A 6000-nucleotide genomic window follows, 5' to 3' on the forward strand; every position below is an offset into this window, starting at 1 on the left:
ATGGAATTTGAAACAGACCAATATCTCAAAATTTGCGGAAGTTACAGCGAAAATAAACATTTCTCAAAAAATTCAAAAAAAATTTTTAAATACATGATATTCTATTATTAAAAAAAAAATTTATCTCGATATTTTAAAATTTGCGGAAGTTACAGCAACCATCGTTTAAACCTATCGTTAAAAAAAATTCATCATATCATATTATTATGCTGATGAGGACCTAATTTACTTATATAATTAAAGACGTAAAAACCCATACTTCATAAATTTATTGATTTTTATATATAAAATCTGCTAAAAACGAATCATTCAAAAGCAATTATTAAAAATAAATTTACCCTTTCTTTTACTAATTGTACAGTTTAAATAATAGTGAATATATTATTGATAATATTAGATCATTTTACATGTTTGTAACGTCCTAAAACTATTTAATTAAATTTTCTTTGTTTTTATTTTTCTCATAATGCAGTTTTATATTTAAATATAAAATTGAGATGCAACGTAAACTGGCATTCTTATTGATAAAACAGATTATAAGGTAGTAAAAATCAAATCGAATAGAATAAAAAACACAGCATAAGATCTTGCTGCGAAATTATGAGATAAATACTGGCATGCTGTCGGCATACTGCCAACATTTTGCTATGTGGGGTAAAGCAATTGTCAAGACACACACAGTAACAGACTACGAAGGTAGAAAATGAAAGGTTTCGAGTTTAAATCCTGATCGGCTCTGTTAATTTTTCCGTTTACCCCTCTCGCTATCCAAAATTTCCTTCCGTATCTTTCCTCCACCCTCACTACACTCTTTGTTTTCTCGTATATTTCCATGATCCTCTTTCCCAACCTTCACTCACCCATGGTTTTTTCAGACATCTTCCCAAAACCCTCCTGTCCACTGAATCAAATGCTGCCCTTAGATCGACAAAAGCAGCCACTACCTTCTTTTTCCTCTTTAATCGCTTCCCTATCGCATAATTCAGTGTGTAAAGGTTGTCCACCACTCCTCTCCTCTTCCTAAACCCTGCTTGGCTTTCTGGAATCATCCCCTTCTCCACCATCTCTTCCCTCAACCTATTTGCTAATATCGACGCGTACACTTTGTACGCCGTCGGCATCAGCGTAATCCCTCTATGCTCACTCACCTCTTTTGCCCCTCTTTTTCGCTATCGGAACGACTACTCCGTCCTTCCACGCCTCTGGAAAACCCTCTCCTTTCCATACTCTCCTGCATACTTCCCATAACGCCTTTCTTAAACCACTTCCCCCATAACTCCACACTTCATTTCCTATCTCGTCCTCTCCCGCCGCTTTACCTTTTTTCAGCCCTTTCAGCACTCTCTCTACTTCCTCCCATCCTATCTCCTTCTCTTTCTCCACTTCCCCCTCCGCCCCTTACTCTCCCTCCTCTCCTTCTCCAAGCCTTCGCTTGTATTCCGTTCCTTCTAACATCACCCTAAAGTATTTATCCCACTCCTCTATTGTTATCTCCTTATTAATTTCTACCCTTCTTCTCCTTTCCTTGTTTATTACTTCCCACACCTGCTTCTCTGTTCTCGCCTCTCTTGCCTCTTTCAGCAGATTTCCCTTTTTTCTTCCTTTTTCCTCACACATTTCCTTATACTCCTTCTTTCTTCTCTTATGATCTTCTTTGTGTTTTCTCCCTCTTTTCCAGTCTCTTAATAACTTTTCTACCTCCTCCCTCTTCTTCCTACAGTCCCCATCCCACCATACTCCCTTTCCTTCTGCCCCTCTTTTTACTCTTCTCACCCTTACTTCCATCTTAATTCTTTTGTCAACTTTTCGACCTCTTTATCTATTGCCCCCCTACTTATTTCTACCTCCTCCGTCCTTCTTCTAAACTCTTCTCTTGCCTCTTTCGACCAGTCCGTCTTTTAAACCCACCTCTCTCCCTCCGCTATTGTCCCTCTCCTCTCACCAACCCCCCCCCTTTGTCCACCCGTACTGCTACTGATTGGTGATCCGAATCTACCTCACACCCCATCTCCAATCTTGTCACTCTTTCCCAAGCTTTTCTAACTCCTATTGCGTAATTGATCACTGTTTCCCCCCTTCCTCCTGTAAAAGTCACCTCCCCCTCCTCATCTCCCTCCTTTGCTCCGTTCATAATTTCCCATCCTTCCTCTTCCATCCATCTAATCAGCCCTTCCCCCTACCTATTTATCATTTTATCTTTTGATTTTCTTTCAACAACTCCCTCTTCTCCATCCTCTAGCGCTCCTTTCTCCCCTGTTCTCGCATTGAAATCGCCCCCCAATATCCATCTCTCCTCTCTCCCTTCCCCCTCTTTTACCGATTTTATCTTACCCATCATCTTATCCAAGTTGCCGCTTACGTAAACTGTTGCCAATCTCCATTTCTCCTTCTTCCATCTTACTTCTCTAATCATTGAACTCTCCTTCTCCACCCATTCTTCTTCCTCTTCTAACCCTTTTCTGACTTCCATCATTATTCCACCTATTGCTCTTTCCTTTTCTTCCAACTCTTTCTTTCCTTGCACCCTGTATACTCCAGTTGAACTCCTTTGGCACCCTATTCTTCATTTTCTCCCATTCCTCCTGTTCCAGCCACGTCTCCACCAACCTCACGATATTCCACTCTTTTATCCTTTCCCAAAACCCTTCTTGTTTTTCCTTCACTCCCGCTACATTCCAAAAGCCTATCTTTAGGCTTCCTTCCTGTTCTTTCCCCTCCTCCTCCTTTCTCCTGCATTCCTTTCTTCCCCCTTTCCCCATTCTCCCCTACTTTACCTCTTTTTCACTTCTTTTTCCTCATCCCAACTCCACCACTTCCCCTCTATCCAAATCTTTCCGTACTTTACCCAAGCTCTTCTCCTATTCCTTCTCTCCTTCTCAGCTATCCTCTACAGGCTCCATTACATTTTCTTTCCTTCAAGGTCATGTCATCCTCTATTCTTTCCATCCTTCCTTTCAACACATTCTTCCTCTGCATTACCTCTCTTTTTCTTTCTCTATCTTTTAACCTAATTAAAACCATTTTCTTCTCTTTCTTCGTCTTACTTCCTATCTCTTTTACCTCCTCTATTTCTCCCTCCACCCCCATATCTAGCCATATCTTCTCTACCGCTTCTTTTAGCATTCCCTCTTCCACCTCCACCCCTTTTACTACTATATTGTTTCTCCTTCTGTCTCTCTCTTCTAACTCTCCCCACCTTTCTAGCTCTCTTACTTTCACTTCCATTGCTTTATCTCTTTTTCCTATCTCTTACTTTCCTTCCTCTTTCACTTCTCCCTGCCCTTCCTTCCTTCCATCTTTTTCCTTCTCTATACTCTCCAGTCTTTCTTTCAACTCTTCTATCTCCTTCTTCAATTCCTCCCTTTCCTTCTGCCATTTCACCTTTCTTTCTTCCACATCCGCCCTCATCTTCTTAATCTCATTTTTTATCATTTCTTTCTCTTTCCTTGCTTTCTACCTTCTACCCTCTCTTTCTGTTCTTTCTTTAATTTCCGTATTTCCTCCATCATTTTACTCATTATCCTTATCATCTGTTCTTTACCCTCTGGCGATCTCACCATTTTCCTACTCCTTTTAAACGCCTTTTCCTTTTCTCCTCTTCCCCCTTCCTCTCCTTTTCTTTTAAAATAATTATCCATATCCGCTTTATCCTTTCCCTCAATTTCCTTTTTCATCCCCTCTACTCTCCTTTTTATCCCCTGCCTTCCTCTCACCTTCTTTATTCTATCGTCTCCTTTTCCTCGCTATCTCGCTTCAAATCTACCGCCGCCCTACTCCTTCCCTTCTCTCTCCGAGATGTCACTACCTGTTTCTCTCAGCCTTTCTTACTCTTCACCCGCGATGTCACCACCTCTCAACCGCCTGCCAAACTTCACTTTTTCTCTAAGGTGTCCCTAACCTCTTTCTGACCACACACCGTTACTAACTAACATCTCCTCTTCTACCCTTCCTTGCTTCTCGCCACCACTTCCACCGCCTTCGCCACCTCTCCCTTCCCTCCACCACTACTCTCCTCTCTGCTACTACTCCTAATCTCACTCTATGCTTTATTTTTCGCTCTCTATCGCGCTTGCTAACCACCCGCTTCCACCGCCTCCTACACCAAAAGTCCCTCTCCCTCTCTTATTAATTAATCACATATTATTTTATTTTTCAGACTCCCTTGTACTTTTTCAATCTTTTTCATTCTTACTCATTCTCTCTCATTTTATCTCATTTTGTTTTATTTAATTTGTTTGATTCACTCTCAATTACGTTCTTTCCATCACTATCTTATGTAGTCTCCTTCCACTGTCTTTGTATAGTTTCCTTCTTTCTCATCTATTCTGCATCATTTTTCTAATTTTATTGCATTTTACTGCTTTACCTTCTCTCATTCTTTTTTATTCTTATTTGTTCTCACTCATAATGCTTTATTTTCGCTCATTGTCTTCTCTTTATTTCTCCCATTCTTTTTTATCTTCTCTGATTCTCTCTGATTTTGTTCATGTCCTATTATTCAATTTTATTCTCATCTATTCTCTTAAATTCATATCCTGTCGTCCTAATTCTGTCTCTTTTCGCATTTTGCAGCCATTTTTTTCTTATTCTCACTAATTCTCTCTCTCTCTCTCTCGCTCTCCCTCTCTCCCTTCTCTCTCCCTCTCCCCCTCTACCCTTCCTCCCTTTCTTCCTCCCTCTCTTTCTTGCTATCCCCCCCCTCTCTCTCTCTCTTTCCCCCTCTTCCTCTTCCTCTCTCTCCTTTTTCTGCCTCTTGGCTCTCCTCTTCCTTTTTTTTATTTTTTCTTCCTTCTATTTTTTTTAACTTTATGATATCTTAATCATAAAGAATAAAGAATCATATATTACATAAAACACGCTGTAGCTATCTTCATCGTTGATGTGATCATGATTTATAGCATCAGTTATATCAATTATTGTTTAAAAATTTAAAGAAAAAAAAATTTGCTTTTCTTGTCACGCAATGACTCAACGTAAATTTTTTTTTTAAATAGGACGGACTTTAAAAAAAGCTCTAAAAAGAATAAAAAATGAAAAAAATTAACAAATAAAGAAGCTTTCAAAAGTATGAAATAATACTTTTAAGAATTTCTTTCAATTTTTTGAAGTCGGCGCCAAATTAATGATAATTTTAATAGCGTTTTTCATTGGCAGAATTAGTGCGCACTTACAAGTACGCTCCAGTTCTGCCAAAGAAAAACGCTATAAGTATTCTTTTCAATTTTTTGAAGTCGACGTCAAATTGATTTAGTAATTATTAATTTGGCGCCGACTTCAAAAAATTGAAAAAAAAAAAAACTTAAGAATATTATTAATTTGGCGCCGACTTTAAAACATTGAAAGAAATTCTTAAAAGTATTATTTCATACCTTTTAAATCTTCTTTATTTTTAATTTTTTTATTCTTTTTAGAGTTTTTTTGAAAAATCGGTTTATTAAAAAAATTTTTTATTTTAAATTTATACTTCTTTAGTGCGTTATTCAATTGATACGAATCAAAAATAATAATTTATTATTTGCTTGTAATTATTAAGTAGCATATTTCCTTACTGCTCCGTACCCTGATGTTCTAACGCGATATTTTATGTACTAAAACTTTCCGGAGCAAGGATTGCTCTATAGTGAAAACCGCATCCGTCCAGTAGTTTCAGAAAAAATCGTGGACATATCTACATACATCATACTCGCCGAATTGAGAACCTCCTTTTTGAAGTCGGTTAAAAATAAATTATATTTAATTTTTTATCATGAAATTAAATTTTACACGTGACTGTTATGTCACATAGAAATTGATATATAAATCTATTTTAAAAAATAGAAGAAACAATTAAAATTTTAAAATTGCTCAAAAATTTAAAAAAGATAGAACCGACTTCAAAAAACTGTAAAAAAATAAGAAAAAATTTTAAAAAATAAAAAAGCTTTACATTTTTTCTTACTTTTTAGAGCTTTTTTGAAGTCGGTTTTATTAAAAAAAATTTTTTATTTTATACTTTTTTAG

This window comes from Temnothorax nylanderi, unplaced genomic scaffold, assembly GCF_030848795.1.
Source record: "Temnothorax nylanderi isolate EJ_2023f unplaced genomic scaffold, tnyl_v1.0 TNYL_tig0504_pilon, whole genome shotgun sequence".
Taxonomy (NCBI): Eukaryota; Metazoa; Arthropoda; class Insecta; order Hymenoptera; family Formicidae; genus Temnothorax; species Temnothorax nylanderi.